Below are 24,799 nucleotides of genomic sequence, written 5' to 3' on the forward strand. Positions count from 1 at the left end.
GCATCTCAGGAGGTTGAGGCAGGAGGATTGTGAGTTCAAAGCCAGCTTCAGCAAAAAGTGAGGCGCTAAGCAGTTCAGTGAGACCCTGTCTCTAAATAAAATACAAAATAGGGCTGGGGATGTGGCTTAGTGGCTGAGTGCCCCTGAGTTAGATCCCTGGTACCTAAAAAAAAAAAAAAAGAAAAAAAAAAAGAACATGGTCTCTGAAGCCTAAATGATGAAAAGTCTTCCTATTTGTAACTGTCCAAATTTGACGCTTCTAAAACCAAGTGTCTTACTTTGTACATATTTTCTCATCTGTAAAATCAAATAACAATATTATCTATCTCACAAGATCAAGGGAGCACTACATTTTTATTTGTATAAAACACTCAACCAATGTTTACTATTGCTATTTTTATTACCAGAATAAACTATCCTGTACTCAGAGTAAAGTCATTCTTATTTGTTTGTTTGTTTTTGAGACAGAATGTCACTATTTGCCTGTGTTGCCCAGGCTGGCTGAAGTAATACTCCTACCTGAGCCTCCTGAGTAGTTGAGACTACAGGCTCTTGCCACTGTGCTTGGCCTAAACCGATTCTTACTTGACAACAGTGGAGAGCCTCAGATTACTACTCAGCCTCCATGCAGGCATGCCAAGAACAGGGCTTGTGCCCCTGGACATATTATTTACAAACACATGGTCTACAGTCAGTGCTCCTTTTACTCTGACAGTTCTGTTTCTTGAACCAGCAAAGAAAACTGCTGAGGAACCACATGCCATTGACTATCAGTAACTTCATAATTCAATTTATATTTGAAAAAGAATCAAATCGCAGGTATTTGAGGATAACGAAGACATGAGAAAGATCAAAATAAACATGTAAATTGACTTAAAAGGAAATAGACATTGTGCAAGCAATGTTAAACAATTTTAAAACTCAGATTTGTATACTGAAGGTATTTTACACAATAAAAAGAAAACAAGAAAGCACTATTTTGAAAATTCATTAAAGTTCAAAATATTTTACTTGCATTGAAAAGGCTGATTGTCAAAGAAAAAAAAAGCAAGCCAACAGAAGAAAAGTGGTAGAATACTTATATCTTATCTTCAGAAGGTTGTAAACATTGATTGCTTTTAAGTATTTTATAAAAACATGTTTACATATTTTCATTAAAATTCAAGGAGAATTACCTGTATTAAGATATCTACAGGGCTGGGGTTGCGGCTCAGAGGTAGAGCGTTTGCCTAGCATGTGTAGGGCACTGTGTTTGATCCTCAGCACCATATAAAAATAAAATAAAGATATTGTGCATACCTATAAAAAAATACTTTTTTAAAAAGATATCTACAAATAATAAAAAACAGAAAAAGAAAAACTTGATTTAACAGAGTATAAGACGAAAAGAAGAAAAATGATAAAATGCAGGAAAACAGAACAAAGTAATAACCCTATGTGTATCAGTAATCACTGTAAATGTAACCAAATTATACCCTGTTACAAGAGAAAAATAAAATAGATCAGGTTTTTAAAGATCCACCCCTATGCTACAAAATTGAGGAAAAAAGATGGACTGTAAAGATATGAACAAAGGTTTATCTACCGATGCAAACTAAGGAAAAGAAGGTATGATAATACAAATATTAGAGAAGGCAGAAGGAATTAAATGAAATTGAACAATCTGTTTCATATTAGAAATATGAAAGCAATGAAAAAAAAAACTTTATACTCCTAATAATATAAAATGACAATATATAAATTAATGCTTTCAAATAATCATGCTGGCCCTTTAAAAATAACATAGCTCCTTAAAAATGACAGATCAAAGGATGAAACATTGCCAAATGTCACAGACATTTGAGTAGCAATAAGTTTCTTGTACCTAAAAAACAAAATGTTATCATTTGAACATCCATGAAACATTTACAAAAATTGGCCATAATTTAGAATCTCTCCAGAAACCACAATTTGCAAGAAGTAGAGAGGACTTGGCCATTTTACTGATGACAATATAATATAGTTAGACATTAATAATTTTTTGGAAAGAAATAAAACTGTCTTATTTGCAGGAAACGTGATTAAGTAAAAAATTTCTTAAAAATCTATAAAAATAAGCTATTAGAACGAATAAACAAGTTTAGCAAGATTGCAAAATTCAAAGTCAATATAAAAACAATTGCATTTCTATATACTAGCAATGAAGAAATCTACAGTCCTCTACCAACTGAGCTATCAAAGGACATGTGACATTAACGATTTTTAAAGAAAAAAATAAATTTTCCATAAAAGGAACAGATCTCCATATAGAATTCCAAATAATTTATGTAGACACTGTCCCCTCAGAGAGCTTGACTCTCTACCCCATAAAAGTGTGGATTGAACTTAATGGATTGCTTCCAAAACATGAGTGTATGAAAAAGAGGGAAAGTTTCACTAGAGATCCTGATAACTGCTGGCTGGGCATCTGGTTAACACCATCAGCAAGAGGGGATGTCCACAGCATACTCCTTTGATATGGTAGAATGAGAAAGGCATTTCACCTCCATGATCTTCCTTGTACAATCAAAGGTCAATTATGAAGGAGAAAAAACTTCAAATAAACCCAAATAGAGGAACATTCTACCAAAATACATGTCCATGAAGTTGTTAAATTCATTAAAAACAAAATCTGAGAAAATGTCACAGACTAAAGGAGACCAAGGAGACATGTAATGTGGTGCTCTGCATGGGATCCTAGAAAATAAAAAGGACATGAGGGAAGCATAGAGATTAGGCAGTAGTAAAGTACTATTGTTGGCTCCTTGGTGGTAACAAATGTGCCATAGTTATGTAAGATGTCAACAACAAAAATTGGGCAAGGGGTATATGGGGGTGCTTACTATCTTTGCAATTTTCCTGTAAATCAAATCTATTCTAAAATAAAAATGTTTTAATAAAAATGAATTAAAAGTATAAAAAAAAACTCTGCTCTGTTAGAAATTTTCAAATTCAGGATGAAAATGAACATTAAAACTAAAATTCAAAAGATAATAAAAAAAATATTCAGGGACTATAGTTGTAGCTCAGTGGTAGAGCACTGACCTGGCATGAGTGAAGCATTGGGCTTGATCCTCAGCACCAAATAAAAATAAATAAATTAATTAAATAAAGATATTTTGTCCACATACAATTTTTAAAAAATTACAATTTTGTGCCAACAAATTTAACAACTGAGGTTGAATGAACAAATTCCCTGAAAATGACCGCATGTAACTGATACAAGATGAAACAGAAAATATGAATAGCCCTGTTAAGGAACTCATCTCATTATTAACCATCATCACAAACTCTATGTCCAGATAGTGTCACTGAGGCAGTTTATTGCCCATTTAAGGAAAAAAAATCAATCCTACATTAACTCTATCATAACATAAGGAGGGGAAAGGTATTTCTCAACTGTCTTATGAGACTAACATAATACCAATAGCAAAACTCAAAAAGGTTTGACAAAAAAAAGTACAAATGAACATTCCTCCAAAACGTACATACAAATATCACTTTTTGAAAAATTAAATCTATCTCATCCCTCTGTAAAAAAGAATAATGCATCATTGGTCAAGAGGGTTTATCCAAAGTATGTAAAGTTAGCTTAACATTTGAAAATCCAATCAATACAATTTACCATGTTCAAGCTAAAAAAAAATCCATAAGAGCATCTCAATAAGTGAATATTAACAATAATTATAAGTAAAATGACTGTTCTCTTGGAACATATTTGAAAAAAATTTTGATTCTGGAATCCTTGGAAATTTCAGTAGACTAATATTTTAAGTCAGTTTTTCACTGCCGCGACAAAAAGACCTGATAAGAACAATTTTAGAAGGAAAAGTTTATTTGGGGGCTCACAAATTCAGAAATCTCAGTCCACAGAACACCAGCACCATTAGTTAGGGCTTGAGGTGGGCAGAGCACCATGGTAAAAGAGTATGGCAGAGGAAAGCAACTCTGGACAAGCCACCAAGAAGCAGAGAGAGAGCTCTGCTCAACAAGCACAAAATATATACCCCAAAGGCATGTTCCCAAAGAGCTACCTCCTCCAGCCACACCCTACCTACCCACTGTTACCACTCCAATAATCCCTATCTGGGGGTTAGTGCACTGATTGGGATAAGGCTCTCATAAGCCATTCATTTCACCTTTAAGCCTTCTTGCATTGTTTCACACATGAGCTTTTGAGGACCACCTCACATCTAAACCATAACAACTAATTAGCATACAAAGATTTGAAAAGGAATTAATGAAACACCCATTTCTTAGGAACACCTCTTCCCAAATCTTCAAGTCCCATATAATTCTTTTGTTACGGTTTCAGAACACAAAAAGATTAAAAATGTCACAGTTCACTTAATGAAATAATAACAATCTTGATGTGAAACTAAATCATGGTGTAATAAAAAGAAAATTATAAACAGTTTAATTTGCAAGAATAAAAAAAAACATTAGCAAAATGAATCCATAAATATATTAGAATGATTTTTTAAAATAACCAATTGGCATGTATTCAAGAATGCATATGTGACTTAATGCTAGAAAACTCTTTGCATGAAACAAAAAGAGATGACTGTCCTCCCTCACTGCAATTATTTGACATTGTTCTGCAGGTTATAGTTCATACAAATAAAGGAGTAAAGTTGTTTAAAACTTAAAGGTGAGCTGGGTACAGTGGCACACACCTGTAATCCCAGTGGCTCAGGAAGCTGAGGCAGGGGGATCACTTGTTCAAAGCCAGCCTCAGCAAAAGTGAGACGCTAAGCAACTCAGTGAGATCCTGTCTTTAAATAAAACACAAAATAAGGCTGGGTATGTGGCTTGGTGGTCGAGTGCCCCTGAGTTCAATCCCCTGTACCCCCCCCAATTTTTTTTAAATCTTGAAGGTGATATGATCATACATTAGAAAAACCTAAAACTTCAACTAAAACTTCTCCCCCTGAAAAATAAGTGCAAATAAGTAGGCTGAAAATAAAAATAATACATAAAAGGGATATTTTCATACTTATAAATAAAAACTACTTAGCATGAATAATGGAACACAGTACTATAAGATCAATGTCATTAAGAATATCTCCAAGAATAAATATTATTTAAAATTTATAAGATCTAAATAAGGAAAAGTTTTAAATGCTCTCTTGGAATTAAAAAGATGAAAAAATGAAAGCATAGAATAAGCTAACTTATTCCTGATCTATAAATGCAGAGCATTCCCGTTATTTATGCTTAATCTATAAACAGGGCAATCATAAGTCCAAGATTCATATGGAACAATAAATAAGCAAGAACAGTGAGGAAATCTGGAGATCATAATGTTAAGTGAACAAAGCCAAATGCAGAAAGAAAGCTCATAGTGCTTGATCTCACTCGAATGTTGAATCAAAAACAACTGAACTCTGGAAGTACGGAATACAACAGTGGTGACCAGAGATTGGGGAGGGTAGAGGCATGGGGACAGACATACCTAGACAAAAGGACTTAGTTTGGGTGTACTATTTCACAGGAGGGTCATTATCGTTCACATCACATACATCAAGATACCTAGAAGGGAGGAATTGAATATCCTCATCACAGAGTAATGAAAATCGTTTGAGTTGATGTGTAACCCAAACATCCTGAGTTGATCATTACACAGTGTATGCATGTACTGAAAATAGAATGCTTTACCCTATAAATATGTACAATTATCTGCCAATTAAAAAATAAATTTTTCAAATAGATCAAAAAGTAAAAAGAGAAGCTAGAAAAAAATATCTGAGGAAAACAAACAGCATTACAGGGACTGATTCAAAGAGGAATTAAAACATATGAAATCACAATAATTGAATGATATGGTAGCAGTACACAAAGACGTGATCAATGGACTGTATTAGAAAGAACAAACGTAGGCCTAAATGCATACAGAATTTTAATATATGTTAAAGGGCATCTCAGATCAGTAAGGAAAAGATAGAATACACAATGAGGAGTGTTTGGACAACCAGGGAGTAATATGGAAAGTCATATCTGCCTTATACCTAAATTCCAAAAAGATGAAGAAGGATTTTCTGAAACAAAAGTGTTAGAAGACAGCATTTACAAGTATTTCAAATTGGAAAAGTTATGTATGATTATGATACTTTCCCAAGAAGTAAAACTAGATAAAAAACAAATTAAGCAAAGATATTTGCAAATTATATTATAAATAATACGTAAATGCTTCTCAACTGTGTGAAATATAAGCACATAACATGAAAGTACCTCTTCAGCAATGCTTTGGTCAACACAGTGTGCTAGTTATTTTTGCTTTACTGATAGGTGACAAATAATATTTCAATGTAATTTAAATTCATGCTATATATTTTTCATTCAGAATCTTAATAGATGAATGGATAAAAAAAATGTGGCATTTATATACTATGGAGTATTATTCTGCATTAAAAAATGACAAAATCATAGAATTTGGAGGGAAATGGATGGCATTAGAGCAGATTATGCTAAGTGAAGCTAGTCAATCTTTAAAAAACAAATACCAAATGACTCCTTTGATATAAGGGGAGTAAACAAGGACAGGGTAGGGACGAAAAGCTTGAGAAGAAGATTTACATTAAACAGGGATGAGAGGTGGGAGGGAAAGGGAGTGAGAAGGGAAATTGCATGGAAATGGAAGGCGATCCTCAGGGTTATACAAAATATCATATAAGAGGAAAGGAGGGGTAAGACAAGTTAATACAAATGGAAGAAATGATTTACAGTAGAAGGGGTAGAGAGAGAAAAGGGGAGGGGAGGGGAGGGGAGGGGGGATAGTAGAGAATAGGACAGACAGCAGAATACATCAGAATCTAGAAAGGCAATATGTCAATCAATGGAAGGGAAACTGATGTGATACAGCAATCTGTATACGGGGTAAAAGCGGGAGTTCATAATCCACTTGAATCAAACCGTGTAATATGATGTATTAAGAACTATGTAATGTTATGAACGACCAATAAAAAAAATAAATTAAAAAAAAAAATAAAAAAAAAAGAATCTTCATTCACTTTGAGGAAAAAATAAACTGTTTTCCATATTTTCTGTTGAAAACATATGTAATGCTTTGATGGAAATAGCCCCAAAATTGTAGTTGGTCTGAGTTGGATCCAAAACCTAGCTCTGCCACTCCAATATGTATCTTTGCATAAGTTACATAATGCTATTGACCTTGAATGCCTCCATCTATTTAAAAAAAAGTGCTAGTACTCTCCTTTACACGGTTCTCATTAGGGGGAAAATGAGATGGGATTTGTGAAGTTTGGGCACAGGATAGGAACTCGGTGAGTAGTACCTTTCTTGCCTCTTTTCTTCCCCTGCCCACATACCTGGAATGTGGGCAGTTTCAATTTGTTCAAAAAGCAAGCTGATCTAGATGGAAAACACTTAACCACCATAGACTCATGGATATTTCTAAGGAAACAGCAATAGAAACCACTCATTTTACAAGTGATAAAATGAAGCCACGGAAGGGTGATTCCAAAGGAGCAACCCATACATACATGAACAAATAATGACAGTTTCCCTTCATCCTGCAGAAATAGCCCAAACCACAAGTCACTGCAAAACTTCAAATTCCAAAACTCAGCAGAGCCTTTGGCAGGTTTTCCCAAATGCCATTGAATCTTGTTTATACAGTCTCCTCCACAAGCTCTCCAAAGTGGCATGCCAAGAGTTAAAAACAAGACACAACATTTGTTTGTTTGTTTGTTTTCTTGCTAGATTGTGCTGTGTCCTTTTGCAAACTGCATAAACATGTTTGGAAGAGATACTGCTGAGGAAGCCACTTGGATACAGCACAAGGGCTCCACCTTCAGCTTCAGACTGAAGAGGAACTTCCCCCAAGAGCTGCTGCCTGAGTCCTAAGAAAGCAGATCTGAAATATAATTTCTTCTCAGAAAATTTAAGCCACACAATCTTTCACTGTTAAACACTTCAGTGCAGAATATTTATCTACTGTCCACCAGGTTACATTAAAAGTTTCACAATGTGCTTTATTGATCTTAAATAGACTAGATTTAAAAGTGTTATGCTTTCTTTAAACTTCAGGATGTATGTCAATGTCTTTCTTTATAGTCATAGCAGAATCTGACAAACTCTTCCATTCTAATTCTCCTACAGTTTTGATCCATTGTAATAAAGAAAAAGGTTTAACTCTTGCCCATCAGGCCTATTCATAAATTTACCAGTGGTTTTTTTTTATATTCCAATAAATGACAGTTCAGGAGAAGAAATTTGATTTTGACAAAGGAAAATAAAAGCCATTTCTATGAAGAGCTATTACTTAGAACTTGAAGATTAGTATCTACCAATGGGCAGTTACAAAAAATATAGTTTAGCCAGATACAGCTAAAAAATAAAAATAAGAAGGAATATAGTTACATAGTTTATAAAAACAAATCACTTAAAAATGTTTCCATAACTTCAGTGTATGAAACTTCTAAATCTAATTCTAAAGCAGTTTATATAATTACACATCAGAATGAAAGATCATCTTTCTCTGTCAAATGTTTTATGGAAATTGATTTAAAAAGGGTGACGAAGTACCCAGTTCTGTGCAAGTTATGATATGTAAGAGGTAAATTAGTCACTTTTCTACATTAATATTTGTAGACAGGGACTATAAACAAATACACACACACACACACACACACACACACACACACACACACACTGGCTCTTTCAAGAATAAGATCATAAGTGTAAACTCATTGTTAACATGCTACCTCTTATTTTTCTTTTGGTTCTATCAAATTCTCAGATTTCTGTCTTGGTGAAAAGTATCATAGATATCCAAGGTCATAGAATTGTGTGTAGATAAAGGAACTCATGTGCTAAACCCCACAAGTTTCATCATGTCTTCTAATGAAGTTCTGAAATTTTACCTTTTTTCCTCCACCACCCTACCAGAGTAAGAATTGAAACCAAGTCCAAACTTCTGGGTGTTTTGCAATACCCAAAGTTCTCAAAGTCCTTGCCCATCTACAATTTTATTTCAAAATAGTGAATAGTTGAAATTCAAAGAGCAATTGCTATGTGCTTAGTTATGTGATAATATTCCTAAAATGTATTCCTAAAATGATAACCCTAGTTTTATCATTGGGAAATCAAAGTGTAAAGAAATTAAATAAGCCCAAGTTCATGTCAGTGACTTTTAGTTCCTATGTTCTATACATGTATCACCCCACAGCAATCATCCCAACAGTCCTGTATGTAGATTTGATTCAAACCAATAAATATCTGCAAGCAATTTCTGTTTGAAAGACATAATGGTTTATTAAAATGAAGTATAGAAATGTGAAGGGAGGGCTGGGGTTGTGGCTCAGTGGTAGAGCACTCACCTAGCATGTGCAACACCCTGAGTTTGATTCTCAGCACCACATATAAATAAAGGTATTGTGTGCAACTACAAGTAAAAATAAATATTATAAAATATCTTTAAAAAAAAGAAACGTGAAGGAACGTGTGTAAGTTCTCAGAGCAACTTCACAAAAGCTCGTACTAGAACTCATGCACTGCATCGGGCCTGGAGGGCAAGCAGAACTTCATATTAGAAGTTGAGAACAGGCTCTGGAAAGAGATACATATGCATTCAGATCTAAGCTCTACATAGCCAGCTGTGAAACGTAGGCTAAGTTCCTCAACATTCCTGTACCTCAGTTTTCTCTTAAACAAGTTGGGAATAATAATAACTTGCCTGTTACATGTATTAGAACTATCATATTAAGGAATCTGTGCAAAGCATAAACACAAAGTGTATTATTTTCATTCCAGGAAAACTAGGGTCTCTTGCAGCTTTTCTTCCTAGTGAATGTTGTAGGTTATCTCAATTTCAGCAACCTTGGTTTTTCCACTTGGTCCAACCACTATCCTCAAAAATTGAGCATTGACCATGTTTGTCACCAAATATCTAATAAAAGTATAGTTTCAGGTGCAAAATACACACACAGGTTCCCCTCTCCCCTCCCCTCCCCACCCTATCTCTCTCTCTCTCTCTCTCTCTCTCTCTCTCTCTCTCTCTCACACACACACACACACACACACACACACACACACTCATATACTCACACATGGTATTTCAGGGAAAGTTGAAACATTAGTAAGATTAAAGTGCTTCACTCAATGGAAACAAGAGAATAAATCCAGACTCTACTGAAAGACAATGCAATATTTCTAATGATAGAACAATACCTCATAATGACAAATTATACCCTCGGGCTAATTATTTCAGTTGAAAACTTGGAAGTCATAATATTAATATCTTTTATAGCTCTCTCCCCTCTGATTTCATGTCCAATTTGGAAGATAGCCACATCTATATAGGCACTTTTTCCAAGTGAGAAGAAAGCCCAGGAGTTATCTGCAAGATTTTCAATACTGTGATAATATAAACCAAAGGCTATTCACCTCCTAAAATACCTCACTAGGACCATTCTTTAGGAGAAAAGTTCTGGACTACATAAGCAATTCAATTTTGCCTTATGTCATAACTCATCTAATTGCAGATCTTAAAAAGACCCTGATATTATCTAGCTACTACAGAAACTTTTGGAGACTAGTTTCTCTCCTCTTTTCTGAGAATTAACTTCAAAAAATGGACCAGACAGACCTCTCAGCCATGTTTACAACTCATGACCCTTCTCTTTCTGGTCATAGGTATGGATTCCTGAACCAGTAAAAAGTCAGGATAATCTTCAACTTCAAACATGCTAGTCATCCTTAGCAGTCAAACTAGAAGTTTAGAGAGGACTTCTGATCCTGTGTGAACACGGCAAGGAAAGAGAGTATGGGGAAAGAGAAAGAAAAAAAAAGGAAAATTTAAGAAGACAAAGCACATGGAATGAGTCAGAGACCAAAGGGAAGAAAGAAAGAAAGAAAAAATAGCTTCCTTGAACCCTGATCATTTTCCAGTCCTGGGTACTAATGGCTCAGGAGAGCAAATTCTATATTCTGTCCTTAGAGTACATCCCATACTCTTGCTTCTCTCTCTCTCTCTCTCTCTCTCTCTCTCTCTCTCTCTCTCTCTCTCTCTGTGTGTGTGTGTGTGTGTGTGTGTGTGTACATGTAATAACTTCACTTACTATTAAGTTAAAGCTTTTTTGGCAACCGAATATTCTCTCACTAAAATATTAGAATAATGTCCTCTTCCAACACCATTTTACAGAATGCAGAGTGAGACCCAGAAGGGGAAAGCTCCTGTCCATTGTCACTTACCTAACTGGCAAATCTAAATTCAGTTCTTTTCCTTTGCAACCCAAACTCTTCCTACAACACTAATTCCACTTTTATTCTCTAAAATCCTCAAATGGAAACTTAAGAAACCCAACTACTCTATTTCACAGAATCTAAGATCCGTCACTCATAGAAAATACCAAATATTCCAAATTAAACTATGACATATTGTTAAGATGCAAATTATAAGAGACATTCATAGCCCAGATATATTATAATATCAAATAAAAATTCTTACCTGAAATTCAGGAGGGAAATAGTAATGTAGGGATTAACTAAATTGGAGACAGGACAAATTAAAACATGCTAATTGTAGTACACATTTGAGAAAAACTGGCTATAAGAATTCAAATAGGAAAATGAATATTGTACTTATTTTTTTTTTCTTTTTTAAACCACACTTCATGTGTTGCCAATGGTGGATACTCTTAGCCAGGTCCTGGATTCTTTGAATATGAATAGAAAAAAACATTTTCAAATCTTCTCTTGGTTTTCAAATCTTCTACTTGATTGTTATCAAAATCCAAACACCATGCTGTACACAAAGATAGGTGAAATTGTGATGGGAAGGGAGGATGAAGGAAGAGAAAAACTATAAGCCCAATTTTGAACCCTTGGGCATTATTCTTTAATGAACAATATATATTGAGGGTCTATTCCCCATGTCAGGTGCCATTTCAATACTGGGCAACTTCCTCACAGAACTGATATTTTAGTAGAGAAAACATATGATAAATAACAAAATTAAATTGAAATGTCATAGAAAAATGTCAAGTAGCATAAGTGCTCAAGAAAATTAAATCACAGTAAGGAGTGATTCCCACAAGAGACATATAGTTTAGAATTGAGTCAAATGCATGCAATAATGTTTCAAGCTCATTGGGGCAGTAGGTGACTAAAGGTCAGTTACAAATTGTTTGGATACTTAGTATACATGAATGAATTCAGGGACACCCTCCCAGAGGCTCTCTTAAGCCTTGAACTTGGATCCATCAATACTGTTTTTTTAATGGCTCTGCAAAAGTCTTGATTTGAAGACCTGAACCTTAATAAGAAAGAGTGAATCTGCTAAGACAATCAAGCCAGCAGGTAGGAATCAACTCCTCCCTTGATTTCTACACAGAACTCAGGATCTTTGTTATTGTAGCCTTTGTTACTCTGTAACAACTCCTCAAATATATCATAAGGCAAACTCGTTTGGGGTAGGGAGGGGTTACCAGAGGTTGAACCTAGAGGCACTTAACCACTAAGCATGTGGTTAAGCATCCCCAGTTCTTTTTAATTTTTATTTTTGAGACAGGGTCTCGCTAAGTTGCTGAGAGTCTTTCTAAGTTGCTGAGGCCGACATGGATCCTCCTGTCTCAGCCTCCTGAGTCCCTGGGATGACAAGCCTGCGCCACCATCCCAGCATCCTAAGGCAAACTTTTAGGTATAAATCTACAGTCCATTGTCTCAGAATCAGTGTCCCTCTGGCAGTGTCCCTCAGGTCACATTTTGCTTTCCTTCCCAGTAAATACCAATTCTTAGTAAAAAACAGGTAATTTAGAAGGCTTTCTTCATCACTGTTCAGAGAAGGCCTGTACAATTTCCAGGACATCCAATACAGCCAAGTCCTATGCTACCATCATGCCACAGCTGCCCCAGGTTTGGCAAAGACTATTGAATTGTTACTTGTAGGGAAAACAAACCTTAAACTGCTCAAAAAACTAGAAATCTTTATCTAGGAACATTTTTTAAATGTTTTATCAATTTAAAAGTATTTATATTAGTACTTATTAATTTCCAAAAACCTCAAGAGACAAAAAAAAGTAGCATTCCTACTTCCATAACACCCTAATTTCCAAAGAAAATTATTCTTACAAGTTTCCTGTACATTCCTGTGTATTAATTTTAAGTTTTGTTTATTAAATATATAAAGACAAATGAGCATTTCTATAGGTAATATTCTGTAACCTATTTGTTAATCAAACATAAATCATAGATATCTTTTTTTTTTTTTTTTTTTTTGGTACCAGGGAATGAACCCAGTGTCTTAACTGCTGAGCCACACTCCCAGCCTTTTTTATGTTTTATTTAGAGACAGGGTCTCACTAAATTGTTCAGGCTGTCTTTGAACTAGCAATCCTCCTGCCTCAGCTTCTCAAACTGCTGGGATTATAAGCATGCACCACTATGACCAGCTCATACATATCTCTTCTTGTAAGTAAATTTGTCGTGTTCATTTTAGTGGCTACGTAAAAATTTATTGTGTACAAGTACTATAATATAATAAATTATCACCATATTAGTGAGTTTAATTTTTTCCAATTTTCACAAATATACTAATGCTCTATGTATCACATGTACATACATTATATATAAGCAAATGCATAATATATTTATGTGCTTCCACAGAATAATTCCTGAAATTTGACCTTCTAAATCAAAGGAAACACCATTTTAAATTAATCATGATGTCATATTGAGTACAGAAATGACTACTGACTTGTTCACCACTGTCATAACTGGAAACAGCCCATTGCCCCATGCCTGCACCCAAACTGGTTATTATTAGTCATTTTCATATTTGATTATCTTATCATTGAAAATGATTATATCAATTCCATGTTTGCCAAAACAATGGTATTTCCCACAATAATTGTTCCTTTGAAAGTAAAAAAAAAAAAAATCCTTACAAATAGCACATTTAATGGTAAAAGATTTAGAAAGTAAATGAACACTTAAGGAACAATTAAATATGAGGGGACTTGAGGTGCCACCCAAAATAAAGAAACTGACACAGGGTATCTCTACCATTACCAACAACTAAAAACTTTGAACAGATTTGCAAAATGCTCTCCTTAAAGATTCTGAAAAATAAAAACTAGCAGATGGATTGAAGACCAAAGTCAGAATTTAAATACTGGCCTACAGATTAGGAAGCTCCAGTCACGAAGAACTTCACAAAACCAGAAAAAACTAAAAATCTGAGAGAAATATATCTTTCTGGATAGAGATACCAGGAAAGGAAACTCATGGGAACCAGGAATTGTGAAAGAAAACCCCAAGAGAACTGGAAAAGGGGATTTCTGCAATCCTGTGTATGAAAGGAGGAGTCCTAGGCTTCCCACCAAGCTGGGAATATACAGAACAGAGCCAAGGAAGACAGAGAAGGAGTCAAGAAGCAAAGTGCCCAAGTCCAAGAGTCACTCGTAAAAGGCAGATTCAGAAGCACAGAAAGGGTTTGAAAATTGACATTGGAACCAACAGTCTCAGAAAGACAATCAGAATTTGTGGTCTGACACACATAGGTTTTAGGTTGATCATCTGCTTAAAACAAACAAATAGATTAATTTCTCAAGAAGATTTAATAGGACCAAGAGTCTATTTTAAAAAATTAAAATATTCAATTCAAAAATATTTGACATGCAAGAAAATAAAATCATCTAACCAATACTCAAGGATTACAGATAATGAACAGATATCAAGCCTAAAATGACCCAAATAATATTGAAATTATCATAACCTGAAAAACAGAGAAAAAATTAACAGAGCCCCCAACTTGCAGGATGATATTAAAAGATATATTATTAGAGTTTCAGAAAATGAGGAGAAAATAATTGGTGAAAAAAATAAGTTCATTGGATTAGACAAAGGGAAATGAAGGGAAAGGTGGGGTTATGGGAATAGGAAAGACATTAGAATGTGTTGGACATAACTTTCTTATATTCTTATATGAATGCATGACCAGTGAAACTCCATATCATGTACAACCACAAGAATGGGATCCTAATTAGAATAAGTTATACTCCATGTATGTATAATATGTCAAAAAGCACTCTATTGTCATTATATATAAAAAGAACATAAATAAATAAATAAATAAAATTAGTCTACAAAAATAAAAGAGAATCCAATTATTCAAATATAATTAATTTTAATAGTTGATAGAATAGTCAGCTGCATGCTTTTCCATTACACACACACACACACACACACACACACACACACTTTATATAGGTTACTAGAATATCCATTGCTAATAAACTGGTTCTTCTTTTAAGAATATGCAATTATTCTTATATCAATAAGTATGCATCGCCATAATAATTTTTTTTATTGTTGGTCGTTCAAAACATTACATAGTTCTTAATACATCATATTTCACTGTTTGATTCAAGTGGGTTATGAACTCCCAATTTTACCCCGTATACAGATTGCTGTATCACATCAGTTACCCTTCCATTGATTGACATATTGCCTTTCTAGTGTCTGATGTATTCTGCTGTCTGTCCTATTCTCTACTATCCCCCCTCCCCTCCCCTCCCCTCCCCTTTTCTCTCTCTACCCCTTCTACTGTAAAACATTTCTTCCATTTGTATTATCTTGTCTTACCCCTCCTTTCCTCTTATATGTCATTTTGTATAACCCTGAGGATCAGCTTCTATTTCCATGCGATTTCCCTTCTCAATTCCTTTCCCTCCCACCTCTCATCCCTGTTTAATGTAAATCTTCTTCTCAAGCTCTTCGTCCCTACCCTGTCCTTGTTTACTCCCCTTATATCAAAGGAGTCATTTGGTATTTGTTTTTTAAAGATTGACTAGCTTCACTTAGCATAATCTGCTCTAATGCCATCCATTTCCCTCCAAATTCTATGATTTTGTCATTTTTTAATGCAGAGTAATACTCCATTGTGTATAAATGCCACATTTTTTATCCATTCATCTATTGAAGGGCATCTAGGCTGATTCCACAATCTTGCTATCGTGAATTGTGCTGCTATGAACATCGATGTAGCAGTGTCCCTGTAGCATGCTCTTATTAGGTCTTTAGGGAATAGACCGAGAAGGGGAATAGCTGGGTCAAATGGTGGTTCCATTCCCAGCTTTCCAAGAAATCTCCATACTGCTTTCCAAATTGGCTGCACCAATTTGCAGTCCCACCAGCAATGAACAAGAGTGCCCTTTTCCCCGCATCCTCTCCAGCACTTATTGTTGTTTGACTTCCTAATGGCTGCCAGTCTTACTGGAGTGAGATGGTATCTTAGGGTAGTTTTGATTTGCATTTCTCTGACTGCTAGCGATGGTGAGCATTTTTTCATGTACTTGTTGATTGATTGTATGTCCTCCTCTGAGAAGTGTCTGTTCAGGTCCTTTGCCCATTTATTGATTGGGTTATTTGTTATCTTATTGTCTAATTTTTTGAGTTCTTTGTATATTCTAGTTATTAGGGCTCTATCTGAAGTGTGTGGAGTAAAGAATTGTTCCCAGGATGTAGGCTCCCTGTTTATCTCTCTTATTGTTTCTTTTGCTGAGAAAAAACTTTTTAGTTTGAGTAAGTCCCATTTGTTGATTTTAGTTGTTAACTCTTGCGCTATGGGTGTCCTATTGAGGAATTTGGAGCCTGATCCCACAGTATGTAGATCATAACCAACTTTTTCTTCTATCAGATGCCATGTCTCTGATTTAATATCAAGCTCCTTGATCCATTTTGAGTTAACTTTTGTGCATGGCAAGAGATAGGGATTCAGATTCATTATGATGCAAATGGATTTCCAGTTTTCCCAGCACCATTTGTTGAAGATGCTATCCTTCCTCCATTGCATGCTTTTAGCCCCTTTATCAAATATAAGATAGTTGTAGTTTTGTGGATTGGTTACTGTGTCCTCTATTCTGTACCATTGGTCCACCCGCCTGTTTTGGTACCAGTACCATGCTGTTTTTGTTACTATTGCTCTGTAGTATAGTTTGAAGTCTGGTATCGCTATACCGCCTGATTCACACTTCCTGCTTAGTATTGTTTTTGCTATTCTGGGTCTTTTATCATTCCATATGAATTTCATGATTCTTTTATCTATTTCTACAAGAAATGCTGTTGGGATTTTGATTAGCATTGCATTGAACTTATGGAGAACTTTTGGTAATATCGCCATTTTGATGATGTTAGTTCTGCCTATCCATGAGCAGGGTATATTTTTCCATCTTCTAAGGTCTTCTTCTATATCTTTCTTTAGGGTTCTGTAGTTTTCATTGTATAAATCTTTCACCTCTTTTGTTAGGTTGATTCCCAAGTGTTTTATTTTTGGGGGGGATATTGTGAATGGAGTAGTTGTCCTCATTTCCGTTTCAGAGGATTTGTCGCTCATATACAGGAATGCCTTTGATTTATGCGTGTTGATCTTATATCCTGCCACTTTGCTGAATTCATTTATTAGCTCTAATAGCTTCTTTGTAGACCCTTTTGGGTCTGCTAGGTATAGAATCATATCATCTGCAAATAGTGATAATTTAAGTTCTTCTTTTCCTATTTTTATGCCTTTAATTTCTTTTGTCTGTCTAATTGCTCTGGCCAGTGTTTCAAGGACTATGTTGAACAGAAGTGGTGAGAGAGGGCATCCATGTCTTGTACCAGATCTTAGAGGGAATGCCTTCAATTTTTCTCCATTCAGAATGATGCTGGCCTGTGGCTTATCATAGATTGCTTTTACAATGTTGAGGTATGATCCAGTTATCCCTAATTTTTCTAGAGTTTTGAACATAAAGGGATGCTGTACTTTGTTGAATGCTTTTTCTGCATCAATTGAGATGATCATATGGTTCTTATTTTTAAGTCTATTGATGTGGTGAATAACATTTATTGATTTCCATATATTGAACCAGCCTTGCATCCCATGGATGAATCCTACTTGATCATGGTGTATAATTTTTTTGATATGTATTTGAATCCGATTAACCAGAATTTTATTGAGCATTTTTGCGTCAAGGTTCATTAGAGATATTGGTCTGTAGTTTTCTCTCTTTGAAGTGTCTTTGTCTGGTTTCAGAATCAGGATGATGTTGGCCTCGTAGAATGAATTTGGAAGTTCTCCCTCTTTTTCTATTTCCTGAAATAACTTGAAAAGTATTGGTGTTAGGTCCTCTTTAAAGGTTTTGTAAAACTCTGCTGTATACCCATCCGGTCCTGGGCTTTTCTTAGTTGGTAATCTTTTGATGGTTTCTTCTATTTCCTCTATTGTTATTGGTCTGTTTAGGTTGTCTATATCCTCCTGACTTAATCTGGGCAGATCATAAGACTTAAGGAATTTATCTATGCCTTCACTATCTTCTATTTTATTGGAGTATAAGGATTCAAAATAATTTCTGATTATCTTCTGTATTTCTGAAGTGTCTGTTGTGATATTGCCTTTTTCATCCCGTATGCTAGTAATTTGGGTTCTCTCTCTTCTTCTCTTCGTTAGCATGGCTAAGGGTCTGTCAATTTTATTTATTTTTTCAAAGAACCAACTTTTAGTTTTGTCAATTTTTTCAATTGTTTCTTTTGTTTCAATTTCATTAATTTCAGCTCTGATTTTAATTATTTCTTGCCTTCTACTTCTTTTGCTGTTGTTTTGCTCTTCTTTTTCTAGGCTTTTGAGATGAAGTATGAGATCATTTATTTGTTGGTTTTTTCTTTTTTTGAGGAATGACCTCCAAGCAATGAATTTTCCTCTTAGAACTGCTTTCAATGTGTCCCATAGATTCTGATATGTTGTGTCTGTGTTTTCATTTAACTCTAGGAAGTTTTTAATTTCCTCCTTGATGTCTTCTAAAACCCATTCAGCAACCTATTGTTCATTCTCCAAGTGATGCTTGATTTTTCCTTCCTTCTTTTTCATTGATTTTCAGTTTCATTCCATTATGATCAGATAAGATGCATGGTATTATCTCAACCCCTTTATATTGTCTAAGAGTTGCCCTGTGACATAATATATGGTCTATTTTTGAGAAGGTTCCATGTGCTGCTGAGATAAAAGTGTAACTACTTGATGTTGGGTGGTATAGTCTATATATGTCAATTAAGTCTAGGTTGTTAATTGTGTTATTGAGTTCTATAGTTTCCTTATTTAACTTTTGTTTGGTAGATCTGTCCAGTGGTGAGAGAGGTGTGTTGAAGTCTCCCATGATTATTGTATGGTGGTCTATTAGACTCTTGAACTTGAGAAGAGTTTGCTTGATGAACACAGCTGCACCATTATTTGGGGCATATATATTTATGATTGTTATGTCTTGTTGGTGTATGGTTCCCTTGAGCAGTATGAAGTGTCCTTCTTTATCCCTTTTGATTAACTTTGGCTTGAAATCTATTTTATTAGATATGAGTATGGACACTCCTGCTTGTTTCCGCAGTCCATATGAGTGGTATGATTTTTCCCAACCTTTCACCTTCAGTCTATGAATATCTTTTCCTATCAGATGCGTCTCCTGTAGGCAGCATATTGTTGAGTCTTGTTTTGTGATCCATTCTACTAGCCTGTGTCTCTTAATTGGTGAGTTTAAGACATTAACATTTAGGGTTATTATTGAGATATGGTTTGTTCTTCTAGCCATATTTGTTTATTGATGTTACTAAACCTGATTTGTTATCCTCTTTGACTACTTTCCCCCCTTTACTGTCCTACCTCCCATTGTTGGTTTTCAATGTTATTTTCCATGTCCTCTTCCTTAAATGTTTTGCCAAGGATTTTTTGAAGAGATGGTTTTCTAGCTGCGAATTCTTTTAACTTTCGTTTATCATGGAAGGTTTTAATTTCATCTTCTATCCTGAAGCTTAATTTCGCCGGATACACGATTCTTGGTTGGAACCCATTTTCTTTCAGTGTTTGAAATATGTTATTCCAGGATCTTCTAGCTTTCAGAGTCTGTGTTGAGAGATCAGCTGTTATCCTGATTGGTTTACCCCTAAATGTAATCTGCTTCCTTTCTCTTGCAGCTTTTAAAATTCTCTCCTTATTCTGTATGTTGGACATCTTCATTATAATGTGTCTAGGTGTGGATCTCTTATGATTTTGCACATTCGGCATCCTGTAGGCTTCTAGGATTTGGGATTCTGTCTCATTCTTCAAGTCTGGGAAGTTTTCTCGTATTATTTCACTGAATAGACTGTTTATTCCTTTGGAATGGAGCTCTGTGCCTTCCTGTATCCCAATGACTCTTAAATTTGGTCTTTTGATATTGTCCCATAATTCTTGGATGTTCTGCTCATGGTTTCTTAGCAGACTTGCTGAGCTGTCTATGTTCTTTTCCAGTTGAAATACTTTGTCTTCATTGTCTGATGTTCTCTCTTCTAAGTGATCTACTCTGCTGGTAGTATTCTCAATTGAGTTTTTGAGTTGGTTTATTGTTTCCTGCATTTCTAGGATTTCTATTTGTTTGTTTTTTATTACCTCTATCTCCCTGTGAAATTGATCTTTTACTTCCTGGATTTGTTTGTCAATGTGATCTTTCATTGTCTGATTTTGCTATCTCATGTCTTCCTTGAGACTCCAGATCATCTGAAGCATGTATATCCTGACCTCTCTATCTGACATTCCATCTGTTGCAGCTATTACCTCATCTAAAGTTGAGTTGACCTGCATTGCCTGTGGTCCTTTCTTTCCTTGTCTTTTCATACTGCTGGCGTTTCTTTCTGCTTGGTGAAACTGTTGTGTTTTTGAAATTTTCCCTCTATTTATTTATATTGCTCTTGTATAGTTGAAAAATCACCCTTGCAGGGCAGGTAGTGGCTGTGAACCTCCTCCAATTGTTGTGATCCGTCTACCATGCTGGCAGGCCCTAGGTCTGCTCTGCTGGTCGGTCAAAGGTCCGCCTACCCAGCAGGCGCGAGGGGCACCTCTGTCACTCCGCAGGTTGCTGGGCCTAACCTCCCGATGGATCGCAGGTTCCCCTAGCTTGCAGGCACTGGGGGAGGGGCTGGCTCCGCCCCTCAGCAGGCCGCCGGACCTGTCCTACTGGTGGGTCTGGTCCGTGTTCCCTGCAGGCGCATGTAGCTGCTCTGTGACTCCACAGGTTTCTGGGCCTGACCCGCCCGCCCGTGGGTTGCAGATTCGCCTAGCTTGCAGGCACTGGGGGAGGGGCCGGTTCCGCCCCTCAGCAGGCCGCTGGGCCCGATCTGCTGGTGGTCACAGTCCCGCCTACCTTGCAGACACTGGGGGAGGGGACGGGCCTGCCCCTCAGCAGGCCGCCGGACCTGTCCTACTGGTGGGTCCGGTCTGCGTTCCCTGCAGGCGCGTGTAGCTGCTCTGTGACTCCGCAGGTTGCTGGGCCTCCATAATAATTTTTAATGAGTGGTCATTTGAAACAACTCTTTCATTGCTGTGACTAAAAAACCTGACAAGAACAATGCAGAGAAGGAAAAGTTTATTTTGTAGAGAAGGAAAAGTTTCAGTTCATAAACAGCTGACTTCATAAGTCTCAAGATGAGACAGAACATCAGAGCAGAAGGGCATGGTGGAAGGAAGCAGCTCAGAATATGGCACCAGGAAGCAGAGAGATCTCCACTTACTGGAGACAAAAGAGAGAGAGAGAGAGAGAGAGAGAGAGAGAAAGTATTCAAGTGCTGGCCTCCAATTAGTAGATTAATTAAGGCTCTCATAACCCAATCATTTCACCTCTGAAAATCCTTGCAATGTCTCACACATGAGCTTTTGGAGGACACCTCATATCTACACCATACAGTGGTTAAGAGTTTTTATATAATGTAGCTATAATTTTTTATTCAGTAAGCTAACCTCCACTTATTTAGTCTACCACTTTTTAGTTATTGTAAAAATTCTGTAAATTTATAGTTATTGATAAAACATTTTGCATCATTATTATTCTCTTTATTTTATATTCCTGAAAATAAAACTGCTGTGTAACAGAGTATTTATTCATCCAATACAATATTCACCCCAATGAATATTTATGAGCATTTAATATAAGCCAGGTATTGCCAATATGTGAAAGCACTACTTTCTCTATAAACTTTTGCCAATTCTAAATATAACCAATAATCCATCAAACTTAGATAACAAAGCTCAAAAACATTCATATCTTTGGTTTCAATGGGACAAGAAAAATTGGTCTCCCTGGGACACTTGAGGTCAAGGTCAAGTCACACAAAAAAAAACTGTGTCAACAAGAACAAGTTGAGCAAAATAATTAAATAGTTGAGATACAGCAAACATATTGAGTCACTTTCTTAATTTTTCTTTTACTTTTTTACTGAAATAATAAGAAGCATCTTTTGGCTACTACAAAATTGACTCACATAGAGCTTCCAGTGTACTGTCCCCATGTTCATTGAGAGCTTCAATGAGTAGATGAGTGTTACAATAATCTAATGAGATTCCTTTGCTAAACAACCAAATTTTAAAATGTTAAGGTTGTTTTCTTAATGTTCTATAGGACATTGAAAATATGTTACTGTTACCTTGAAGCTGATTCCCTGAAAGTGTATCCATTCCCCATCATCCTTTTAAAAACTAATTCCTCTTTTAAGAAGAGAAAAACAATATTATCAATGTGAGATACCATTATCTCATGGTTGGGATACTAATCCTCCAATTTTTCTCTAACTTTATCAAGAATATAGCATAATTATATATTATTTGAAGTCTCTCTCCTCTAGTGTACATTGAATCCCATCAGGGCAAGAAATGAATGTTATCCCTTTTATATTCCCATCAGTTAGCTGAGAAAAATGCAAGGTACAGGTACACTGGTATCAGGGTTTTATTTATTTTTTTAACATATCCTATTCTCCTGCCTCCCTGCAAATGCGGTAGATATTCCATTTAAAAATAAAACGACTTAAAATAAAGTATGATCGTCAGATAAAATAAAGGATACTGGTTGAAGTTAAAATTCAGAAAACAATTATTTTAGTACAAGTATGTCCCAAATACTGCATGTTTATCTGAAATTCAAATTTTACTGGGAATCCGAATATTTATTTGCTAAATGTGGCAACCCAAAAATTGTTGTACTTGAAATAACTGTAGATTTCCTAGAATACCTCTCAAAACAGAACAAAAGTTTCTCCAGGGTCTAGGAAATTACATAGTCCCCAAACTCCACCAAATGGGATGAGGGACTTTTAAGCTAACAGCTCACAGGTAAGATTGGCTCTGTGGCTAGATAACTCACCTTATCAGGAGATATGTGAAAGAAACCCACACATTTCTAGAAAATCTGGACAATCACTCTTTCTCTAACTTTTTGCACATTTCCCAAACTTTAATTTCCAGATTTCTTTTTACTAACAAAGTTTCTTAAAAACAAAAACAAAAACACCCTGAATGCTTTACTTTTACTATTGGATCTCCATCAGTGAACTTTGAACCATAAATCATGGTCAGCCTCACTTCCTCATTCCAGAACATCACCCTAGTGGGCCCTCTCAGGGGAGATCCTGAGGAAGAAAGACTTCACATAGAGATCAGGAGAGCAGCATCAAGGCCCAGCAGGAAGACTCCACATCAAAATCTATGTTGTGACACAGACTTATTCCCCAGCAGATCATTCTTGCTCAGTTATGTTCCCCAGACCCTCAACTACTGCCAAGGTTAATGCAGGTCCTGACTCTGCCTGTTGGTTGTTATTAATTAAGCCAATCAATGATCTTGTATCCTACAGTGTCTGTTTTTAATATAACCTATTTGACGAGGCTGTATTAATTTAGGAAAAATGTGCACTGGCATTCTGGCATGCACTTTTCCTAATTATCTTACAGCCCTCATTCAGCAGTGAAATTAGACTGTGGTTATCACAGTTAATGGAAGCCCATAGCTCTTAGCTAAGTGATCTCCACAAGTCACCTGGTCTTTTCTTGCTCTCAGATGCATAAACATGATGGTGCTCTCTATGCAGCCCCTGGTGAATGCATAATTGGAGCGTGGGTGTGAATGTTTTAGCAAAATTTCCTGCTTTACAGGGAAAAGATGGCACTCTATCCTGGTATGTTTCTCTAAGTGGAAGGATAACGAGATTGCAATAACAGGACTGTGGAAAGAAAAGGTACACAATGACAAAGGCTAGGCCAGGAGAAGCAGCTTCTGAGTATATGTGAGTAAACTGAGCTTGCAGGTATGTGCTGAAGGTCAGAAGGTAGATGCTCCATTAAAAGCAGATAAGGGCAGAGAAATCCTCCATCCTTTCCTCATGTTGCTCTTGGGCTCCACAAAGTTTACCCCACACTGTCTCTTTCCTTTTAAAACTTGATTAAACTCCAAGTCAACTAATTTTAAATGTAAACCACTAATTTCCCCTCTGTACTCTGATTCAGTATATTTATTCATTCAGTCTCTCAATAAGTTCCTAATAGATATCAGACAATGAGGATAAACCTGTGAAAAACCAGTCACGTCCTTCACAAAATTTCAGTGCAGTCAATGAGACAGGCAACTATACAAATTCGTCAATAAATACAAATCGTGAACAAAAATCAATAAGTACAAGTCATGCTACAAATAAAATATAGATGGGCTGGGGTAGTGGCTCAGTGGTGGAGCGCTCGCCTAGCATGCATGAGGCACTGGGTTCGATCCTCAGGACCACATAAATGTAAAATGGAGATGTTGTATCCACCTAAAACTTAAGAATAAATATTTTTAAAAATAAAATATAGAAAATGACCAGGAGGACTCAGCTTTTATGGAGTATTTAAGGAGTTGACAACTGAGCTGAGACTTAACTGACCAGGAGGAACTAGCCTTTCTAAGAATTAAGACACAGAGATCCAACAAATCAAAGTTCCTGAGGCAGGAATCAGC

This window comes from Urocitellus parryii, chromosome 1 (genome assembly GCF_045843805.1).
Source record: "Urocitellus parryii isolate mUroPar1 chromosome 1, mUroPar1.hap1, whole genome shotgun sequence".
NCBI classification, from domain to species: Eukaryota; Metazoa; Chordata; class Mammalia; order Rodentia; family Sciuridae; genus Urocitellus; species Urocitellus parryii.